This window comes from Somniosus microcephalus, chromosome 2 (genome assembly GCF_052327205.1).
Source record: "Somniosus microcephalus isolate GS21.2 chromosome 2, FLI_Smic_1.0, whole genome shotgun sequence".
NCBI classification, from domain to species: Eukaryota; Metazoa; Chordata; class Chondrichthyes; order Squaliformes; family Somniosidae; genus Somniosus; species Somniosus microcephalus.
The window spans coordinates 9,029,565-9,054,387 of NC_140988.1; positions in this window are offsets into that span (position 1 = coordinate 9,029,565).

Consider the following 24,823-nt stretch of genomic DNA (forward strand, 5'->3'; position numbering starts at 1 on the left):
AGTACAAAAGATGACGGACAGTAGTTCCGAAGACCAGATGAGCGATAGTGAATCCGGGAACAGGAGACTAAGTTGTCTCAAACTTCACAATGTAATCACAAAAGAGGATCACTGAACCATTTGGGTCACCCTCATGATAGCAGGGTCCCAAGTTAAAATGGAATTGGATACAGGATCAGCGCTAACCGTCATGAATCGATGAGACTACGAGCGGCTATTTTCACACATACCCTTGAGAGAGACATCCATCATTTTGACGACGTATACGAGGCAAAACGTATACCCCAGAGGAAAAATAAGGGTGCCTGTCGAATACAACGGCAAGAAAATACGGAAATTGTATCTCTACATACTGCCAAATGGTGGACCACCGTTATTGGGACAGGAATGGATCAGGAAGATAAACTTAGATTGGCACTCCATTCATGCAATGACGGTGGACGGTAAAAAAGATGAAGACGTCACTCCTGGACGATTGTCAACAATCTTAACTAACGCCAAAGAGGTATTTCAACAAGAACTGGGCACGCTTAAAGGCACAACTGCCTCGATAAAAATAGAAGAGAGTGCAGTTCCCAAGTTTTTCAAAGCAAGACCGGTACCATATGCAATTCGTCCAGCCGTCGAGGCAGAGCTGGAGAATCTGGAGAAGGCGGGCGTGTTGTCTAAGGTCGACTGGAGCGAGTGGGCGACACCCATCGTTCCTGTCATGAAGAAAACGTTAAGCAATAAGTCCGGGGAGCCAAGGAAGATTCGCATCTGTGGGGATTTCAAGGTGACGGTGAACCCAGTCCTTCACACAGTACAATATCCTCTTCCAAGGATAGAAGACATCTTCGCCTCACTGTCTGGAGGGAAGCGTTTTACAAAAATTGACCAAGCACAAGCATATTTGCAGATGGAGGTTGAAGAGTCCTCTAGGAAGTATCTCACGATAAACACTCACAAAGGTCTTTACCAGTATCATCGATTGGTATTCGGAGTAGCATCGGCTCCGGCGATATGGCAAAGAGCGATGGAACAAGTCCTGCAAGGGATTCCGGGGACTCAGTGTTACTTGGACGACATCCTTGTGACAGGTGAAGATGACAGTGAACACCTTAACAACCTAGAACAGGTGCTCATTAGACTACGGGAACATGGGCTGCGAGCCAACCGCCCGAAGTGCGAATTTTTTAAGAAACAGATATCGTATTGTGGCCACGTGATTGATGAAGAGGGGTTACATAAGTCCCCTGACAAAATTGAAGTGGTTGTTAAGGCCCCAGCGCCTGAAAATGTGTCGCAACTGAGGTCATTCCTCGGATTGGTGAATTACTATCATAAGTTTTTGCCGAATTTGTCGACGATTCTGCACCCACTGAACGCCCTGCTACGAACGGGGGTAGCAGGGAAATGGAGCGATGATTGTAAGCGTGCTTTTCAGAAGAGTAAGGACTTAATCACTTCAAGGGAAGTATTGGCTCACTACAACCCAGCACTGCCGATCAGACTGGCGTGTGATGCGTCTCCCTACGGCATTGAGGCGGTACTGTCACATAAATTCCTTGATGGTTTAGAGAGGCCGATAGCTTTTGCATCACGCTCGTTAACTTCTGCCGAGCGTAACTACACCCAGATTGACAGAGAGGCCCTCAGCCTAGTGTGGGGGGTGAAGAAGTTCAATCACTACCTGCACGGTCAAAAATTTACTCTACTAACCGATCATCAACCTCTTGTCTCCATTTTCAACCCTCAGACGGGCGTACCGATAATGACAGCACAACGGCTGCAGAGATGGTCCCTTTTCCTAGGGGCACACCAATATGACATCGAGTACAAAGGAACTAAACAGCATGGAAATGCTGATGGATTGTCACGCCTACCGTTGCCGACGGTGGAAGAAGAAGACCTTGCAGTGGATCCAATGGAGTTATTCCACTCGACCATAGTCGAATGTCTCTCTGTGACGAATGCAAACATAGATAAGGAAACATGGAATGACCCGACACTATCACAGGTCTATGATTTAACGGTGAAAGGATGGCCAGCACATGGCGAACCACTGCTGCCAGCATTCTCGCCGAGAAGAGAACAGCTGTCAGTGTGCAGAGGAACCTTGATGTGTGGATCCAGAGTAGTAATTCCACCTAAGTTGATGGATAGAGTGCTCAATGAGCTTCATGAGGGTCATCTGGGTGGGGTAAAAATGAAGAACTTAGCCAGAGCGTTTGTGTGGTGGCCCGGAATCGATAGAGAAATCAAAGAGATGACTAAGAGCTGTGCAGGATGCCAGAAGGTCCAAAACGCCCCACCACAAGCTCCTCTGCATCCATGGGAGTGGCCCTCATCTCCATGGCAAAGGGTGCACATTGATTTTGCAGGTCCCTTCATGGACTCGATGTTTTTAATTGCGGGGGATGCACATTCAAAGTGGCCAGAGGTAATAAAAATGTCCTCAATCACCACGGAAAAAACTATCACAGTTTTACGAACCATATTCGCCAGAAATGGGCTGCCTGAACAGATTTGCTCTGACAATGGACCACAGTTTGTGTCTGAAGAGTTCCGGAGGTTCTTAAAGAACAATGGTGTTAAGCATTACACATCTGCCCCATATCATCCAGCCACTAATGGATTGGCCGAGAGGTTTGTCCAAACATTCAAGAAGGCTATCAAGGCAATGTGTAATGAAGATATACCCCTACAACACAAGGTGGACAACTTTTTGTTTGCCTACCGGAATGCGACACATGCGGTTACCAACCAAACTCCAGCCATGATGTTCTTCAATCGAAGACTACGATGCCGCTTGGATTTGGTTAAGCCAAACGTCCGAAGAGATGTGGAGAACAGGCAGTTTCAGAATATGAATGAAAGGCCGACCAGGAGTTTTAAGATAGGTCAACCAGTTTTGGCCCGGGACTACCGCACTGAGAAATGGCAGCCAGGAACGATTTGTACACGACAAGGACCTCTCATGTATACCGTGGGCGTTGGGGAGAGCATTGTAAGACGCCATGCTGACCAGATTCTAGAGTCACTGGAAAACGTCAACTCCACACCACGATCTGACACACCTGGTAATGAAATCGACGTTCCAATTGCAACTACCGCAGAACCGGTAATATTGGAAGCAGATGAACCAAACAACGACATTGATCCCGACTCAACATTGCCAGAAGAACCTGATACCCCAAAGAGGCGTTATCCAGACAGAATCAGGAAGCCTCCTCAAAGACTGAACTTATAATTGCTTAAACTTAACCAATGTATCTTGCAACAGTAATTGTGATTGTAATTAGTTATCATTTAGTTGTTAAATGAATGTTATGTACTGTTTATCTAAAAGGGGAGGAATTGTTGTGTATGTACCTTTAAGAGAATAACTGGTCTCAGACTGCAGTACCGGCAGTGACCACCCCTGTATAAAAGGCGCTAGTGAGCCTTTGTTTTTTTAGTTTCACTATTGACTTCCATCAGTAAAGACGTGTTTTGTTCAACTCCTGCTGGACCGTGTCTCAATCATTCACGGACATAATAGTAATAGGCTGAGATTAGGTGTAAAATGTACTGGCAGGGCAAGAGATAGCTGCTAGGTGTGAGAGAGAAACAAAAGGAAAGGGGGGGGGGGAAAGGAGTGGAAAAATTACAAGAAAAAATGAAATAGGGGCCGAGGTTATGATCTGAAATTGTTGAACTCGATATTGAGTCCGGAAGGCTGCAGAGTGCCTAATTGGAAGATGAGGTGCTGTTCCTCGAGTTTACGTTGAGCTTCCGTGGAACAATACAAGAGGCCAAGGACGCTGAGGTCCGAGTGGGAATGGAGCAGTGAATTAAAATGACAGGCGACCGGAAGCTCGGGGTCACCCTTACGGACTGAATGGAGGTGTTCCGCAAAGCGGTCACCCAATCTGCGTTTGGTCTCCCCAATGTAGAGGAGACCGCATCATGAGCAGCGAATACAGTATACTAGATTTGCGAGAAGTACAAGTAAATCGCTGTTTCACCTGGAAGGGGTGTTTGGGGCCCTGGACAGTGGGAAGGGGGGCGGTATAGGGGCAAGTGTTACATCTCCTCCGCTTGCACGGGAAGGTGCCAGGCGAAGGGGAAGAGCTGTTTGGGGTGATAGAGGAGTGGACTGGGGTGATAGAGGAGTGGACTAGGTTGTCTCGGAGGGAGCGGTCCCTGCGGAATGCTGAAAGGGGAGGGGAGGGGAAGATACGTTTGGTGGTGGGATCACTTTGGAGGTAGCGGAAATGCCAGAGGATGATCCGTTGAATGTGGAGGCTGGTGGGGTGAAAGGTGAGGACAAGGGGAACCCTATCGTGGTTCCGGGAGGGAGTGGCAGGGGTGAGGGCAGAAGTGCGGGAGATAGAACTGACATGGTCGAGGGCAGTGTCAATCACGGTAGAGGGGAATCCTCGGTTGCGGAAAAAGGAAGACATGTCTGAAGCACTGGTGTGGAAGGTGGCATCGTCAGAGCAGATACGGCGGAGACGGAGAAACTGGGAGAATGGAATAGAGTCCTTACAGGAAGCGGGGTGGGAGGAAGTGTAGTCCAGGTAGCTGTGGGAGTCAGTGGGCTTGTAGTGAATATTGGTCGATAACCTATCCCCAGAGATGGAGACGGAGAAGTCGAGGAAGGGAAGGGAAGAGTCAGAGATGGACCATGTGAAGGTGAGGGAAGGGTGGAAATTGGAGGCAAAGTGAATGAAATTGTCAAGCTCGGGACGAGAGCAGGAAACGGCACTTATACAGTCATCAATGTATCGGAAGAAGAGGTGAGGGAGGGGACCCGAGTAGGACTGGAACAAAGATTGTTCCACATAGCCCATGAAAAGGCAGGCATAGCTAGGACCCATGCAGGTACCCATGGCAACACCTTTGATTTGGAGGAAATGAGTGGAGTTAAAGGAGAAGTTCAATGTGAGAACAAGTTCAGCCAGGCGGAGGAGGGTGGTGGTGGATGGGGACTGGTCGGGCCTCTGTTCAAGGAAGAAGCGGAGCGCCCTCAGGCCATCCTGGTGGGGGATGGAGGTGTAGAGGGATTGTACGTCCATAGTGAAAAGGAAGCGGTTGGGGCCAGGAAACTGGAAACTGTTAAAGTGGCGGAGGGCGTCCGAAGAGTCGCGGATGTAGGTGGGAAGAGACTGGACAAGGGGAGAAAAGATAGAGTCAAGATAGGAAGAGATAAGTTCCGTGGGGCAAGAACAGGCTGAAACGATGGGTCTACCAGGGCAGTCCTGTTTGTGGATCTTGGGAAGGAGGTAGAAGCGGGCTGTGCGGGGTTGGGGAACTATGAGGTTGGTGGCAGCGGGGGGAAGATCTCCAGAGGAGATGAGGTCAGTGACAGTCTTGGAAACGGTGGTTTGATGTTCGGTAGTGGGGTCATGGTCCAGGTGGAGATAGGAGGAGGTGTCGGAGAGTTGGCGTTCAGCTTCTTATCTCAATAGCCAGAATGCTTTCACAGCTATTTCATAGTTAGGTTTCTAAATTTCCAAACCCAGTTTGTCATGTTTTAATAAGGGCAGAATTCTTTCATAAGATGGTGTATTTTTCTGAATAGGTTATATGGCTTATTCCTTCACACTCTCACTCTTCCTTTAAGACGCTCCTTAAAACCTACTTCTTTGACCAAGCTTTTGGTCACCTCTCCTAATATCTCCTTATGTGGCTCGGTGTCAAATTTTGTTTGATAACGCTCCTGTGATGCACCTTGGGACGTTTTACTATATTAAAGGTGCTATATAAATACAAGTTGTTGTTGTTGTTGTTGATGGTGTTATCACAATCTTGCAGCTCTTACCTTTCTTGGCGGTTGGGGTTGCAGGATTGAAAGGTTCTGTCAAAGTAGACTTGGCGAGTCGCTGCATTGTATCCTGTAGGTAGTAGATACAATAGACAATGCGCCGGTGGTAGAGGGCTGGGCATTAAGCAATTAGCATCAAATTGCTTGTTGAAGAGATGTTCCTGCTCAAGTTCCCGATCCACAAATTACCCATTCTGCATCTCTGTGCCAACTAGAATTTCACATGCTCATCACCGGTTTCATTCAAGTGATTTAGCATATCATAGTCTGGCTTATGCAGTGTTAAGCATAACTAGCTAAAGAGGTTGAGCGTAATTCTGATTTAGCAGTCACTACTGAATTTGATCTCTTTGCTTAAGCAGGTATCAGAAATGAGACAATCTCTGGGTCATTTCAGATGTGTAACTCTGCTTCCATTTCAATTACTGACTTGTTTTTACAAAACGTGGTGGGGGCAGGCGGTGGTGAAGGTCCCATTACTGCAATTTTATCTTGCAGTTCAAGGTAAGCGCCGTAGCAGCATTATGTATGAACGCTGGATGATATTATGCATTATGAAAGGTTCCCGCAATGCAGAAATCAAGCAATAGATATGTCATCCTTTTCATCTTCTGAAGATCTCGCTGAGCTGTCATTCTCCTTCAGGCTTTTGCACATCCTGGTAATGTTTTCCCATCAAGTATTCAGGCAAGGCACTGCTTTAAGCAAATACAACTTTAGCATGTGTTGGGCATGACCAAGTCACATTGTTGGTTCAGTGCACAGAGGTGGAAAGAAAAAAGAAACACTTGCATTTATTTGCCGACTTTCGTGACCTCAAGACGTCCAAAAGCACTTTACAGCCAATTAGTTTTGAGGTGCAGTCACTATTGTAATATAGGAAACGCAGCAGCCAATTTGTGCACAGCAAGCTCCCACAAACAGCAATGTGATAATGACCAGATCATCTGATTTTACATAGAAACATAGAAGGTAGGAGCAGGAGTAGGCCATTCGGCCCCTCGAGCCTGCTCCGCCATTCAATGAGATCATGGCTGATCGTCCAAATTCAGTACCCTGTTCCTGCCTTCTCTTCATATCCCTTGATCCCACTAGCCTTAAGAAATATATCCAACTCCTTCTTGAATATATTTAATGAATTGGCCTCTACTGCCTTCTATGGTAGAAAATTCCACAGGTTCACCACTCTCTGGGTGAAGAAATTCCTCCTCATCTCTGTCATAAATGGCTTAGCCCTTATCCTTAGACTGTGACCCCTGGTTCTGGACTCCCCGACCATCGGGAACATCCTTCCACCATCTAGTCTGTCCAGTCCTGATAGAATTTTATAAGTTTCGATGAAATCCCCTCTCATTCTTCTAAACTCCAGCGAGTACAAGCCCAATCGACCCAATCTTTCCTCATACGTCATTCCTGCCATCCCAGGTATCAGCCTGGTGAATCTTCGCTGCACTCCCTCCATGGCAAGAACATCCTTCCTCAGATATGGCGACCAAAACTGCACACAATACTCCAGATGTGGTCTCACCAAGGCCCTGTACAACTGCAGCAAGACATCCTTCTTCCTGTACTCAAACCCTCTCGCTATGAAGGCCAACATCGCTATGAGGTTCACTCGGTTAATCCCGGGGATGAGGGGATGGACATATGAGGAGAGGTTGAGTAGATTGGGACTCTACTCATTGGAGTTCAGAAGAATGAGAGGCGATCTTATTGAAACATATAAGATTGTGAAGGGGTTGGATCGGGTGGATGCAGGGAAGATGTTACCGATGATGGGTGAAACTAGAACTTGGGGGCATAGTCTTAGAATAAGGGGCTGCTCTTTCAAAACTAAGATGAGGAGGAACTACTTCACTCAGAGGGTGGTAGGTCCATGGAATATGCTGCCCCAAAAAACTGTAGAAGCTACATCATTACATAAATTTAAAACAGAAATAGACAGTTTCCTAGAAGTAAAGGGAATTAAGGGTTACGGGGAGCGGGCAGGAATTTGGACATGAGTCTAGGTTCGGATCGGTCATGGCCCTGTGGGTAGCGGAGCGGGCCCAGGGGCCGTGTAGCCTGATCCTGCTCCTATTTCGTGTGTCTAATTCTGTTAGATTCAGGAGATGGTTCTGTGATAGTGGATTGGCAGTTAGGATCAGATCAGCCATGATCTTATTGAATGGCGGAGCAGGCTCGAGGGGCCGATTGGCCTACTCCTGCTCCTATTTCTTATGTTCTTATGTTCTTATACCATTTGCCTTCTTAACCGCCTGCTGCACCTGCATGCTTACTTTCGGCGACTGGTGCACAAGGACACCCAGGTCTCGTTGCACTTCCCCTTCTCCCAATCTATTGCCATTCAGATAATAATCTGCCTTCCTGTTTTTGCCACCAAAGTGGATAACCTCACATTTATCCATGTTATACTGCATCTGCCATGCTTCTGCCCAATCACCCAACTTGTCCAAATCATACTGGAGTTTCTCGGTATCCTCCTCACAGCACACACGCCCACCCAGCTTTGTGTCATCTGCAAACTTGGAGATATTACATCTAGTTCCCTCATCCAGATCATTAATATATATTGTGAATAGCTGGGGTCCAAGGACCGATCCCTGCGGTACCCCACTAGTCACAGCCTGCCACTCGGAAAAAGAGCCGTTTATTTCAACTCTTTGCTTTCTGTCTGCCAACTAGTGCTCTATCCAAGTCAATACCTTGCCCCCAATCCCATGTGCCTTAATTTTACATGCTAATCTCTTATGCGGGACCTTATCGAAAGCCTTTTGAAAATCCAAATACACCACATCCACTGGATCTCCCTTATCTATTTTACCAGTTACATCCTCAAAAAATTCCAGTAGATTAGTCAAGCATGATTTACCTTTTGTAAATCCATGTTGACTTTGTCCGATTCGGTCACTTTTTTCCAAGTGTTCTGTTATTACATCCTTTATAATGGACTCTAGCATTTTCCTCACTACCGATGTCAGGCTTACCGGTCTATAATTCCCCGTTTTCTCTCTACCACCCTTTTTGAACAGTGGGGTAACATTAGCTACCCACCAATCCATGGGTACTGTTCCAGAGTCTATCGAATTTTGGAAGATGACCCGCAATGCATCTACTATTTCTAGGGCCACTTCCTTAAGTACCCTAGGATGTAAATTATCAGGCCCTGGAGATTTATCAGCCCTCAATCCCATCAATTTCCCTAACACCATTTCCCTACAAATACTGATTTCTATCAGTTCCTCCCTGTCATTAGACCCTATGTTCCCCGACATCTTTGGGAAGTTATTTGTGTCCTTCTTTGTGAAGACAGAACCAAAGTATGTATTTAATTGGTCTGCCATTTCTTTGTTCCCCATTATAAATTCCCCTGATTCTGACTGCAAGGGACCTACGCTTGACTTCACCAATCTTTTTCTCTTCACATATCTAGAAAAGCTTTTACAGTCAGTTTTTATGTTCCCTGTAAGCTTACTCTCATACTCTATTTTCCCCCTTTTAATTAATCCCTTTGTCCTCCTTTGTTGAATCCTAAACTGCTCCCAATCCTCAGGTTTACTGCTTTTTCTGGCCAATTTATATGTCCTCTCCTTGGATCTTATGCTATCCTTAATTTCCCTTGTTAGCCACGGTTGAGTCACCTTTTTTGTTTTCTTTTTATGCCAAATTGGGATGAACAAATTTTGTAGTTCATCCATGCAATCTTTCAATGTTTGCCATTGCCCATTCATCGTCAACCCTTTGAGTGTCATTCCCCAATCAATCCTACCCAACTCGCACCTCAGACCATCGTAGTCTCCTTTATTTAAATTCAAGACCCTAGTCTCTGAGTCAACTATTTCACTTTCCATCTTAATGAAGAATTCTATCATATTATGATCGCTCTGACCCAAGGGGCCTCGTGCAACAAGATTGCTAATTAATCCTTTCTCATTACATAATACCCAGTCTAAGATGGCCTGATCTCTAGTTGGTTCCTCGACATATTGGTCCAGGAAACCATCCCGTATACACTCCAGGAATTCCTCCTCCACAGTATTGTTACTAATTTAGTTAGCCCAATCTATATGTAGATTAAAGTCACCCATGATAACTGCTGTGCCCTTATTGCACGCTTCTCTAATTTCCCATTTGATGCCATCCCTGACCTCCGCATTACTGTTTGGAGGTCTATATACCACTCCCACTAACGTTTTCTGCCCCTTGGTATTTTTCAGTTCTACCCATACAGATTCCACATCATCAGAGCTAATATCCTTCCTTTCAATTGTATTAATCCCCTCTTTAACCAGCAATGCTACTCCACCTCCTTTTCCTTTTTGCCTATCTTTCCTGAATATTGAATATCCCGGAATATTGAGTTCCCAGCCTTGGCCACCCTGGAGCCATGTTTCCGTAATCCCAATCATATCATATTCGTTTACCTCTATTTGCGCAGCTAATTCATCCACCTTATTATGAATGCTCCTTGCATTAAGACACAAAGCCTTCAGGCTTGTTTTTTTAACACTCTTAGATCTTTTAGAATTATTATTTACTGTGGCCATGTTTGATTTAAACCCTTGATTTCTCTGCCTGCCACTTTTGTTTTTCTCCTTCCTATCTTTTGCTTTTATCCTTGTTTCCCTTTCCTCTGTCTCTCTGCTCAGGTTCCCAACCCCCTGCCATTTTAGTTTAAACCCTTCTCCAGAGCATTATCAAACACTCCCCCTAGGACATCGGTCCCGGCCCTGCCCAGGTGCAAACCATCTGTTTTGTACTGGTCCCACCTCCCCCAGAATCGGTTCCAATGTCCCAGAAATTTGAATCGCTCCCCCTTACACCATTCCTCTAGCCATGTATTCATCTGAAATATCTTTCTATTTCTACTCTGACTAGCACGTGGCACTGGTAGCAATCCTGAGATTACTACCTTTGAGGTCCTATTTTTTAATTTACCTCCTAACTCCCGATATTCAGCTTTTAGGACCTCATCCCAATTTTTACCTATATCGTTGGTACCTATATGCACCACGACAACTGGCTGTTCACCCTCCCCTTCCAAAATGTTCTGCAGCCGCTCCGAGACATCCTTGACCCTTGCACCAGGGAGGCAACACACCATCCTGGAGTCTCGTTTGCGGCCGCAGAAATGCCTATATGTTAGTGATGTTGGTTGAGGGATAAATATTGGCCCCAGGACATAACTCCCCCTGCTCTTCTCCAGAACAGCGCCATGGGATCTTTTACATCCACCTGAGAGGGTTTAACGTCTCATCTGAAAGATGGCACCTCCGACAGTGCAGCGCTCCCTCAGTACTGCCCCTCCGACAGTGCGGTGCTCCCTCAGTACTGCCCCTCCGACAGTGCGGTGCTCCCTCAGTACTGCCCCTCCGACAGTGCGGTGCTCCCTCAGTACTGCCCCTCCAACAGTGCGGTGCTCCCTCAGTACTGCCCCTCCGACAGTGCTGCGCTCCCTCAGTACTGCCCCTCCGACAGTGCGGTGCTCCCTCAGTACTGCCCCTCCGACAGTGCGGTGCTCCCTCAGTACTGCCCCTCCGACAGTGCGGCGCTCCCTCAGTACTGCCCCTCCGACAGTGCGGCGCTCCCTCAGTACTGCCCCTCCGACAGTGCGACGCTCCCTCAGTACTGCCCCTCCGACAGTGCGGCGCTCACTCAGTACTGCCCCTCCGACAGTGCGGCGCTCCCTCAGTACTGCCCCTCCGACAGTGCGGCGCTCCCTCAGTACTGCCCCTCCGACAGTGCGGCGCTCCCTCAGTACTGCCCCTCCGACAGTGCGGCGCTCCCTCAGTACTGCCCCTCCGACAGTGCGGTGCTCCCTCAGTACTGCCCCTCCGACAGTGCGGTGCTCCCTCAGTACTGCCCCTCCGACAGTGCGGTGCTCCCTCAGTACTGCCCCTCCGACAGTGCGGTGCTCCCTCAGTACTGCCCCTCCGACAGTGCGGCGCTCCCTCAGTACTGCCCCTCCGACAGTGCGGCGCTCCCTCAGTACTGCCCCTCCGACAGTGCAGCGCTCCCTCAGTACTGCCCCTCCGACAGTCCAGCGCTCCCTCAGTACTGCCCCTCCGACAGTTCAGCGCTCCCTCAGTATGCTATCTGGTGATCTTTATCTTTCTCTCACTTTGGTGTCAGTTGTGGTTCAGTTGGTAGCACTCTTGTCTGTGAATTGCAATGGTTATAGGTTCAAAGTCCCATCCCAGGAGACCACAGCACAAAAAATCTAGGTCTGACACTCCCACTGCAGTACTGGGGTTAAGTTACGAGGCTGTATTCCCTGGAATTTAGAAGGTTAAGGGGTGATCTGATTGAAGTTTTCAAGATATTAAGGGGAACAAATAGGATAGTTAGAGAGAAACTATTTCCGCTGGTTGGGGATTCTAGGACTAGGGGGCAGAGTCTAAAAATTAGAGCCAGACCTTTCAGGAATGAAATTAGGAAACACATCTACACACAAAGGGTGGTAGAAGTTAGGAACTCTCTTTTGCAAAAGGCAATTGATGCTAGATCAATTGTTAATTTTAAATCGGAGATTGATAGATTTTTGTTAACCAAAGGTATTAAGGGATATGGGCCAAAGGCGGGTAGATGGAGTTAGGTCACGGATCAGCCATGATCCCATTGAATGGCGGAACAGGCTCGAGGGGCTCAATGGCCTCCTCCTGTTCCTATGTTCCCCCCCAAGTTTCCCTGCTGTGACCTGCCTCCCTCCCCACGATTGGCACTTCAGCCCCCCTGCAATCCCCCTCCCTCCCTCCCTCCTCTCCGGTCCCCCCAGTTGTGGTCTTCTAACGCAGGCCTTCCGGCCGCCAGCAACCAGCCTCTTTTATCTGGCCGCCAGTGGTCAGCCTCTTTATCCGGCCATCTGCCGGTCGGGAAAAAGAGATTTAAAAAAAATTCAAATGAGGCCCTGCTGTTAAATTCGGCAGGACCTCCGTGTTCCTTGTGTAGCTGGGTTTCCCGGCAGCTAAAAAATCGCCCCCGCTCCCTCCCCGCCTCCCCGTAAATACCAGGGCCTACACTTCAAAAGTCAGTCATTGGCTATGAAGCGCTTTGGGACGTCCTGAAGACGTGGTGAGTTATGATAAAAAATTAAGCTTTTTTTTGCTTCCCATTATTAACTTACTGCCCAGGAGTAGCTCTGAGCTGAATCAAACCTCTCTCTTTGTGCAATAAGTGACAGGACAGAAACATCTGACTGCTTTCACTTCATGACAATCATAGTACTGAGGTTGCCTTTTAAGTGATTTACAAAATAGACAACTTGTGAAACAGGGAGATAAATATAGGTTTGCAAGTCTCCTCAGGAAGCCTTTGTTTGTCAGTTGTGTGCGTAGGAGCTGTTCCATTATGCTTTGGTTGATGTCTAATTGTACAATATTGCATCTGCGTCAAGAATCAAATGAACAAAACCAGCAACAGTGATGAATGCATCGCTGAAAATCCATTCAGACGCACACTCGGCCCTGTCCTAATGCCCCCTCGTGCGGCTCGGTGTCAAGTTTTGTCTGATGATCGCGCCCTGTGAAGAGCCCTGGGGACGTTTTACTACGTTAAAGGCGCTGTATAAATACAAGTTGTTGTTGCTGTCGCTCAGCAATGAGTTTCCGCCAGTTTGAAAGTAAGAACTCAATCACACATCCAATCTACAGTCGCTAAGGCCTTGACTGATGACCACATTCATATAACAGACAAGAAAGTAATAGGTTTAAAATAGGACTAGGCTGATGTTGGTTTGCAGAGTGTGAGAACACTTCCCAATGAAATAACGACGGGCGCTTGAGTGTAAATGTTCCACTTGATATGAATTCAGTAAATAGTCTGGTGTTGTTTTGCTTGAACACATTGCACATAGCCCTTTTGAGTAAAGGATTCCTTTTCAAGCTTCAAAATCTATAACAAAATCATCAGCGGTGTTGACACGCTGTTTATGTACAGTGGCTCAAGGCATTTCTTTATCAATGGCATTCACTGCATGAACGGACCATTGTAGCCAATCTTTACTCTGACGTTAAGGTAATTGGCAAAAGAACCAGAGGGGAGATGAGGAGATTTATTTTATTACGCGGCGAGTTGTTGTGATCTGGAACGCGCTGCCTGAAAGGGCGGTGGAAGCAGATTCAATAGTAACTTTCAAAAGGGGAATTGGATAAATACTCAAAGGGGGGACATTTGCAGGGCTACGGGGAAAGGGCAGGGGGGGCGTGGGACAAATTGGAGAGCTCTTTCAAAGGGCCAACACAGGCACGATGGGCTGAATGGCCCCCTCCTGTACTGCATCATTCTATGATTCTATGAACAAGAACAAATGTCCCTGAAATCCTTGAAGGGTTAAACTGACACCGAGTCCTTGTGTAGTCACTATACTCCAAGAGGGTGGAACCCTTGTAATATAAAACCTAATTAATACCTCCAAACATTCAGGCGAGCCAGAAAGATTCTGCTCCAAGCAATTCATGCACCATAGACTTGTCAAATGCTGTTTTTTTTGTTTTGGATTTGGTGTAACAGTTTTGGAATTCATCGAGACAGATGGTGGCAGAGAAAGATCATTGCATGGTGGATCATATTCAACACAGCCATGTTTTCAAACCTCGAGAAGTGATCTGGGAGTCATTCTTCCAAGCAACAGTGGCTCCTTTGAAATACCACTGTCTCTCTTCTTACTGATACAAAGCATATCAAAGCGTAAACAGTTCAGTGTTTCAGGGCTTGATGACTGTGACTGTTCTGCTTCTGTAAGGAAAGAAAGAACTTGCTTATAAAACACTATTCACGTTCTTCTTCTAGGGCAGTCCCTCGGAACCGAGGATGACTTGCTTCCACATTAAAAGTGAGTTCGCAGGTGACTGATGAGTCCAATGCGGGACCTACAGTCTCTGTCACAGGTGGGGCAGACGGTGGTTGAAGGGGCGGGTGGGTGGGGTGCTTGGGTTGACGTGCGCTCCTTGCGCTGCCTGCGCTTGGCTTCCGCTTGCTCCCGGCGAAGAGACTCGAGGTGTTCGGCGCCTTCCCGAATGCTTCTCCTCCACTTTGTGCGATCTTGGGCCAGGGATTCCCAGGTGTCGGTGGGGATGGTACACTTTTTCAAGGAGGCTTTGAGGGTGTCCTTGAAGCGTTTCCTCTGCCCACCTGGGGCTCTCTTGCTGTGCCGGAGCTCCGAGTAGAGCGCTTGTTTTGGGAGTCTCGTATCGGGCATGCAGACCATGTGACCCGTCCATCGGAACTGATCGAGCGTGGTCAAAGCTTCGATGCTGGGGATGTTGGCCTGAGCAAGAACACTGACGTTGGTGCGCCTATCCTGCCAATGGATTTGCAGGATCTTGTGGAGGCAGCGTTGGTGGTACCTCTCCAGTGCTTTGGATTCACGTTCACAGGATAGCCCAAAGTACTTTACAGGCAATGACTTACTTTTGGAGTGTAGTCACTCTTTCTATGTAGGCAGCTGTGCCAGCCATATGCACACAGCAAGATCCCACAAACTGCAATGAGATGAAAGGTCATCGACCTTCAACGTTAACTCTGTTTCTCTCTCCATAGATGCTGCCTGACCTGCTGATTATTTCCAGCACTTACTGTTTCTATTTCAGATTTTCAGCATCCACAGCATTTTGCTTTTAAATGAGATGAACGACCAGCTATTCTGTTTTTGGTGATGTTGGTTGAGGGATAAATATTACCTCTCCATCTCTTTTAGAAATAGTGGCCATGGGACCTTTTACGTCCGCCTGAGAGGGCAGGCGGGGCCTCGGTTTAATGACTCATCTGAAAGACGGCACCTCCGACAGTGCAGCACTCCCTCAGTACTGCCCCTCCCACAGTGCGGTGCTCCCTCAGTACTGCCCCTCCGACAGTGCAGCACTCCCTCAGTACTGCCCCTCCGACAGTACGGTGCTCCCTCAGTACTGCCCCTCTGACAGTGCAGCACTCCCTCAGTACTGCCCCTCCGACAGTGTGGTGCTCCCTCAGTACTGCCCCTCCGACAGTGCAGCACTCCCTCAGTACTGCCCCTCCGACAGTACGGTGCTCCCTCAGTACTGCCCTGGGAGTGTCAGCCTGGGTTAAGTCCTGGAGTGTGGCTTCAACCCACAACCTTCTGACTCAGAGGTGGGAGGGATACTGTTAAGTCCGTGAATGATTGAGACACGGACTAGCAGGAGAGAAAACAAAACGATCTTTACTGGTGGAAGTCCATAACCGAATCTAAACAACAGAGGCTCTCTAGCGCCTTTTATACATGGGTGGTCACTGCCGGTACTGCAGTCTGAGACCAGTTATTCTCTTAAAGGTACATACACAACAATTCCTCCCCTTTTAGATAAACAGTACATAACATTCATTTAACAACTAATGATAACGAATTACAATCACAATTACTGTTGCTAGATACATTGGTTAAGTTTAAGCAATTATAAGTTCAGTCTTTGAGGAGGCTTCCTGATTCTGTCTGGATAACGCCTCTTTGGGGTATCAGGTTCTTCTGGCAATGCTGAGTCGGCATCAATGTCGTTGTTTGGTTCATCTGCTTCCAATATTACCGGTTCTGCGGTAGCTGCAATTGGAACGTCGATTTCATTACCAGGTGTATCAGATCATGGTGTGGAGTTGACGTTTTCCAGTGACGCTAGAATCTGGTCAGCATGGCGTCTTACAATGCTCTCCCCAACGTCCACGGTATACATGAGAGGTCCTTGTCGTGTACAAATCGTTCCTGGCTGCCATTTCTCAGTGCGGTAGTCCCGGGCCAAAACTGGTTGACCTATCTTAAAACTCCTGGTTGGCCTTTCATTCATATTCTGAAACTGCCTGTTCTCCACATCTCTTCAGATGTTTGGCTTAACCAAATCCAAGCGGCATCGTAGCCTTCGATTGAAGAACATCATGGCTGGAGTTTGGTTGGTAACCGCATGTGTCGCATTCCGGTAGGCAAACAAGAAGTTATCCACCTTGAGTTGTAGGGGTATATCTTCATTACACATTGCCTTGATAGCCTTCTTGAATGTTTGGACAAACCTCTCGGCCAATCCATTAGTGGCTGGATGATATGGTGCAGATGTGTAATGCTTAACACCATTGTTCTTTAAGAACCTCCGGAACTCCTCAGACACAAACTGTGGGCCATTGTCAGAGCAAATCTGTTCAGGCAGCCCATTTCTGGCGAATATGGTTCGTAAAACTGTGATAGTTTTTTCCGTGGTGGTTGAAGACATTTTTATTACCTCTGGCCACTTTGAATGTGCATCCACCGCAATTAAAAACATCGAGTCCATGAAGGGACCAGCAAAATCAATGTGCACCCTTTGCCATGGAGATGAGGGCCACTCCCATGGATGCAGAGGAGCTTGTGGTGGGGCGTTTTGGACCTTCTGGCATCCTGCACAGCTCTTGGTCATCTCTTCGATTTCTCTATCGATTCCCGGCCACCACACAAACGCTCTGGCTAAGCTCTTCATTTTTACCCCACCCAGATGACCCTCATGAAGCTCATTGAGCACTCTATCCGTCAACTTAGGTGGAATTACTACTCTGGATCCACACATCAAGGTTCCTCTGCACACTGACAGCTGTTCTCTTCTTGGTGAAAATGCTGGCAGCAGTGGTTCGCCATGTGCTGGCCATCCCTTCACCATTAAATCATAGACCCGTGATAGTGTTGGGTCATTCCGTGTTTCCTTTTTTATGTTTGCATTCGTCACAGGGAGACATTCGACTATGGTCGAGTGGAATAACTCCATTGGATCCAATGCAAGGTCTTCTTCTTCCACCGTCGGCAACGGTAGACGTGACAATCCATCAGCATTTCCATGCTGTTTAGTTCCTTTGTACTCGATGTCATATTGGTGTGCCCCTAGGAAAAGGGACCATCTCTGCAGCCGTTGTGCTGTCATTGTCGGTACGCCCTTCTGAGGGTTGAAAATGGAGACAAGAGGTTGATGATCGGTTAGTAGAGTAAATTTTTGACCGTGCAGATAGTGATTGAACCTCTTCACCCCCCACACTAGGCTGAGGGCCTCTCTGTCAATCTGGGCGTAGTTACGCTCGGCAGAAGTTAACGAGCGTGACGCAAAAGCTATCGGCCTCTCCAAACCATCAAGGAATTTACGTGACAATACCGCCCCAATGCCGTAGGGAGACGCATCACACGCCAGCCTGATTGGCAGTGCTGGGTTGTAGTGAGCCAATACTTCCTTCGAAGTGATTAAGTCCTTACTCTTCTGAAAAGCACGTTTACAATCATCGCTCCATTTCCATGCTACCCCCGTTCGTAGCAGGGCGTTCAGTGGGTGCAGAATTGTCGACAAATTCGGCAAAAACTTATGATAGTAATTCACCAACCTGAGGAATGACCTCAGTTGCGACACATTTTCAGGCGCTGGGGCCTTAACAACCACTTCAATTTTGTCAGGGGACTTATGTAACCCCTCTTCATCAATCACGTGGTCACAATACGATATCTGTTTCTTGAAAAATTCTCACTTGGGGCGGTTGGCTCGCAGCCCATGTTCCCGTAGTCTAGTGAGCACCTGTTCTAGGTTGTTAAGGTGTTCACTGTCATCTTCACCTGTTACAAGGATGTCGTCCAAGTAACACTGAGTCCCCGGAATCCCTTGCAGGACTTGTTCCATCGCTCTTTGCCATATCGCCGGAGCTGATGCTACTCCGAATACCAGTCGATGATACTGGTAAAGACCTTTGTGAGTGTTTATCGTGAGATACTTCCTAGAGGATTCTTCAACCTCCATCTGCAAATATGCTTGTGCTTGGTCAATTTTTGTAAAACGCTTCCCTCCAGACAGCGAGGCGAAGATGTCTTCTATCCTTGGAAGAGGATATTGTACTGTGTGAAGGACAGGGTTCACCGTCACCTTGAAATCCCCACAGATGCGAATCTTCCTTGGCTCTCCGGACTTATTGCTTAACGTTTTCTTCATGACAGGAACGATGGGTGTCGCCCACTCGCTCCAGTCGACCTTAGACAACACGCCCGCCTTCTCCAGATTCTCCAGCTCTGCCTCGACGGCTGGACAAATTGCATATGGTACCGGTCTCGCTTTGAAAAACTTGGGAACTGCATTCTCTTCTATTTTTAACGAGGCGGTTACGCCTTTAAGCGTGCCCAGTTCTTGTTGAAATACCTCTTTGGCGTTAGCTAAGATTGTTGACAATCGTCCAGGAGTGACGTCTTCAACTTTTTTTACCGTCCACCGTCATTGCATGAATGGAATGCCAATCTAAGTTTATCTTCCTGATCCATTCCCGTCCCAATAACGGTGGTCCACCATTTGGCAGTATGTAGAGATACAATTTCCGTATTTTCTTGCCATTGTATTTGACAGGCACCCTTATTTTTCCTCTGGGGTATACTTTTTGCCCCGTATACGTCGTCAAGACGATGGATGTCTCTCTCACGGGTACGTGTGAAAATAGCCGTTCATAGTCTCGTCGATTCATGACGGTTAGCGCTGATCCTGTATCCAATTCCATTTTAACTTGGGACCCTGCTATCGTGAGGGTGACCCAAATGGTTCGGTGATCCTCTTTTGCGATTACATTGTGAAGTTTGAGACAGCTTTATCTCCTGTTCTCGGATTCATTATCGCTCATCTGGTCTTTGGAACTACTGTCCATCATCTTTTGTACTTTCTTGTACGGTTCCTTAGTAGCCTTTTTGTTGTCACTGGTCTTCTTCCCAGACCTACAAACTCGTGCAATGTGTCCAATCTTCCCGCATTGTCTGCATATTTTGTCTTTGGACCAGCAGTCCTTCTGGTCATGGTTAGTTCTGCCGCAGCGATAACATTTTGCAAATCCCCGTGTCATTTCGTGGGTGCCGTATTCCTGTGGTTTTTGTTGAATTTCTGCAGCTCCCCTGGCTGCTGCTTCATACGATACTGCCACGCTGAAAGCCTTATCTAGCGTCAGCTCTTTTTCTGCGAGTAACTTCTTCTGTGTTCCTTTACTCAGGAGTCCACAGACAAATTTGTCCCGTAGGGTATCTGCCAGTCCTGCTCCGAACTGGCAGTGCTTTGATAGCTTGCGTAGTTCCGTAAGATACTCAGCATTGCTCTCATCTTTGTGCTGAGTTCTCCTGTGGAATTTAAACCTTTCTGCTATCAACAGCGGTGCAGGGTTTAAGTGCTCCTGTAGAACAGCAACAATTTCGTTAAAACTCTTCGCCTTCGGTTTGGCTGGAGTAATCAGATCCCGCAATAGGCCGTACGTTCTAGCGCCCATTAAGTTTAGCAATATTGATGCCTTTTTCCCCTCCGCTATTTCATTTGCCTCGAAATATACCTCGACTCTTTCCACATACGTGGTCCAGTCCTCTAATGTATTATCAAAAGCAGTGATACAGCCAGTCTTCGGCATCTTGCAAATCTAAAATGGCGCCTCCCGCGCTTTGCCTTCTTCCCCGATTTAACAAAATGGTGCCTCCCGCGCTTTGTCTTCTTCCCCGCTGTTGTTAGCGCTGCTTTCCACGCTTTCCTGCGCGTTAAATATTAATTTGTTTTCTTTATTATCTTCCCGTCGTGGAGCGGACCCTCTGGGACACTTCCCTCCCTCTTCTGAGGTCTGAACGCTGCCCAGCTTCGAAACACCGGCCGCGCCCTGTATGCTCCACCCTCTCTCTCTCTCCTTGCTTCCCGACTCGCTGCCCAGCCCCGTTGCAGCCCAGGAAGGGTCAGAGCACTACCTGCCACCAGCCCGATTAGCTGGGAAACCACGGACCGAGGAACCCAGCCCGGCTCTGGACAGTCTCTCCTGCAAGCCTTGAACCCGGTGATTGATGGTCGACGCCCGTTTCTCGAGTTTCAATGGCCTATTTCTTTTTTTTTCTTTCTTCTGGCTCCGACCTTCAACACGTCGTCGGAGCTGCTGCTGAGTTGCAGGTAAGTTCGTTTCTAACTCGTCGCCAGTGTTAAGTCCGTGAATGATTGAGACACGGACTAGCAGGAGAGAAAACAAAACGATCTTTACTGGTGGAAGTCCATAACCGAATCTAAACAACAGAGGCTCTCTAGCGCCTTTTATACATGGGTGGTCACTGCCGGTACTGCAGTCTGAGACCAGTTATTCTCTTAAAGGTACATACACAACAGATACCATTAATAATGACACACTTTAGTCTCCAGTTACTTTGCCACACACAAAACTTTGAAATAAGTCTATAGTAGGGCATTCATAAAAAAGATTCAAAGCTTTGCTAGCAGTCAATTGCAGTTAAACAAATGTCATGTTTTCTAACAGATTATATTCTATCATAAATGTAGAGTGAAATAGTGCTGGGAATTTTCTGTTACACAGTCTTTTTGCCTGAATTTAAGGAGGGAGTCTCAAAGAAACATAGAAACAAAAAATAGGAGCAGGAGTCGGCCATTTGGCCCTTCGAGCCTGCTCCGCCATTCAATATGATCATGGCTGATCCTCTATCTCAATACTATGTTCCCGCTCTCTCCCCATACCCCTTGATGCCTTTCGTGTCTAGAAATCTATCTGTCTCCTTCTTAAATATATTCAGTGACTTGGCCTCTACAGCCTTCTGTGTTAGAGAATTCCACAGGTTCACCACCCTCTGAGTGAAGAAATTTCTCCTCATCTCAGTCCTAAATGTCCTACCCCATATCCTGAGACTGTGACCCCTCGTTCTAGATCCCCCAACCAGGGGAAACATCCTCCCTGCATTCAGTCTTTCTAGCCCTGTCAGAATTTTATACGTTTCAATGAGATTCCCTCTCATTCTTCTAAAATCTAGTGAATACAGGCCTAGTCGACCCAATCTCTCCTCATATGACAGTCCTGCCATCCCAGGAATCAGTCTGGTGAACCTTCGCTGCAGTCCCTCTATGGCAAGTAGTCTCACCATTAGGACCTTTTTTAGATATCTTTGTTGAAACAAATGCTGATTACTTTTTCCAGGGATAATAACTTGAATAAGGCACTAAGATCAGCAATGATAATTAACTCGGTAAATTGTTCTCAAACTTAGGGGTGAACAAGTTAATTTAGATTCCTTACGTCATCAGGCTTATTACTTTTTCCAAGCCGCTGTTATATATTTATATAACACTTGACGTAATAAAACTACTAGGCACTTGGTCTAAGCGTTAAACAAAGCTTTAATCAACTGTTTTACAACATGGAGGTCTAGTTGTGTCCTTCACTAGTTCCTGTTAAGAATGTCCTGCGCAAGCTGGGCCCGTGCCCGAGTATTTATACTCTCCCTGGACAGCGCCACCCACAGGCTGCTCAGTATTATTTCATAAGTGTTTCTTTCATGAATGACTGATTCATGTCAGCACTAATAAGGTGAAACATCCCAAGGCTCTTCACAGGAGCGTCAGCAGATAAAAATTCACACCAAGCCAAAGAAGGAGACATTATGACAATCTGGGGTCTGGCAACATTAAGGGGGAATACTGTGTTTGTCAGCATTCAAGTGGGCTCAAATCTAGTGTCTGGTAACACCAGACATTAACCAAGTGTTTCACAGCATATAGACTCCCCACCCCACCCGAAACCACGTGACTTCCTGGGAAAAACCAGGGCAATTGGGTGGGAAAAAATCTGGAGAATTCCTCTCCGACCCATCTAAGTGATCGAAACTAGTCCAGGGGCTCAGTCCGGCCCTGAATTCCCCGCAGTACCCACCTTCTGTAAGAGGTGATCTCCGCCCCAGCCCAGAAACAGGTCCAGCTCTCGCTCGAAGGAATTCAGCAAATCAGCATCACCGCACGAGACAGCAGCCTGTTCCAGAGGTCGATGTGTTCATATGATTACATCACCAACAGTGCTCTCTAGCCTAATGTAGATGGTCAGCAAATCGAAAACACAAAAATAATGATATTCAAGTTAACAACAACAACAACAGCAACAACGTGTACTTGTATAGCACCTTTAACGCAGTAAAACGTCCCAGGGCGCTTCACAGGAATATTATAAGACAAAAAAATTTGACACCGAGCCACATGAGGAGAAATTAGGGCAGGTGACCAAAAGCTTGGTCAAAGAGGTAGGTTTTAAGGTGCTTCTTAAAGGAGAATAGAGAGGTAGCGAGGTGCAGAGAGCTTTAGGGAGGGAATTCCAGAGCTTAGGGCCCAGGCAGCTGAAGGCACGGCCACCAATGGTTGAGCGATTATAATCAGGGATGCTCAAGAGGGCTGAATTAGAGGAGCGCAGATATCTCGGGGGGTTTGTGGGGCTGGAGGAGATTACAGAGATAGGGAGGGGGCGAGGCCATGGAGGGATTTGAAATCAAGGATCAAATCAAATCAACTCAAATTAACTTTTATTGTCATTGTTAGTGCACAAGTGCAGTACAACGAAATGTAGGCTTGCGGCTCCCGAGAGTGTACATTTAGATTAAGACATTTAAACATTCAACATACATTTGGCTTGTAATACATTAACATAAACATAACCATAATAAAGTGCATTGGCAGATGTGCAGGCTTTAGAGTTTATTTGTGGAGTTCAGTAGGATGACAGCCCTGGGAAAGAAGCTGTTCCTAAATCTGGTCGTACAGGTGCGAATGCATCTGTAGCATCTCCCAGATGGCAGGAGGGCGAACAGACTGTGGCTGGGGTGGGTAGGGTCTTTGATGATGGACCGTGACCTCCGTAGACAGCGTTTCTGGTATATGTGCCCTATGGTCGGTAGCCGGGTGCCGGTAATGCGTTGGGCAGTTTTGACTACCCGCTGCAGGGCTTTCCGGTCATAGTAGCTACAGCTGCCATACCATACTGTGATACAGTTCGTCAGGATGCTCTCTATAGTGCAGCGGTAAAAGTTAGAGAGGATCAGGGGTGACAGGTTACATCCCTTCAGCCTCCTTAGGAAATATAGGCGCTGCTGGGCCTTCTTCACCAGAGAGGAAGTTAATCAGAATTCTTTAAAACAAATTATACTGATGGTTCGCTTAAAACACGGTAAAATCAGGTTAACAATTTGACACATTATTGATGACGTAGGGATGGATGTATTCGTCAATGATTGGCTACTGCCTTGCTACCAGATGGGGAAACCGTATTTCGGTAGGTTAAGTCAGTGGTCCACCCAGTCTGAGTTGGGGAGGATAATGGCGCTACAAAAATGTCAAGAATATCATTTGAGCCAACTTGTGAGGGGGAAGCCGCGCAGTGTGTCAGCCGTGGCTCAGTGGGTAGCACCCTCGCCTCCGAGTCAGAAGGTAGTCGGTTCAAGCCCCGCCACTCCAGAGACTTCAGCCCATAAAGCTAGGCTGACACTCCCAGTGCAGTGCTGAGGGAGTGCTGCACTGTCGGAGGTGCCGTCTTTCAGATGCAATGTTAAACCGAGGCCCCGTCCGCTCTCTCAGGTGGAAGTAAAAGATCCCATGGCGCTATTTCGAAGAGGAGCAGGGGGAGTTCTCCCCGGTGTCCTGGGGCCAATGTTTATCCCTCAATCAACATCACTGAAACAGATTATCTGGTCATTATCACATTGCTGTTTGTGGGAGCTTGCTGTGCGCATATTTTGGCTGCCACGTTTCCCAAATTACAACAGTGACTACACTTCAAAATAGTGCTTCATTGGCTGTAAAGCACTTTGGGATGTCTGGAGGTCATGAAAGGCACTATAGAAATGCAAGTCTTTCTTTTTCTTTTTAAACTTGGTGGGGGAGAAATTGGGTGAGTAGTGCCACCTGTTAGCGCCTAAAGAGGCAGTCAGTGGCTGTAGCGCCACTGGCTGCGTCACCCGCGATATTCAGTAGGGGCGCTAATGGTGGCGTTAGGCTTTTGCGCTGCGCCGCCACCGATGACGTCATCGGTGTGCGCAGCGCCCCATTCGTGCCCCGTTCGCGATATTTGGTAGCGAACGCCGCAGTTACGCCGCTTGCTACCCGCGCCCGATTCACGGGGCCTTACTGTGCCGGCAGCGGTGCAAGTTAAGGTGGAGGTGCGGGGCGGCCGCCTGCCAGCACCTCCGTCCCCGGCCTCCTATCCCCCGCCCCGCGGCATTGCCGGCTGTTTCCCGAGAGCCCGGCACTTCTCCTTGGTGCCGGGCTGATTTGCCGG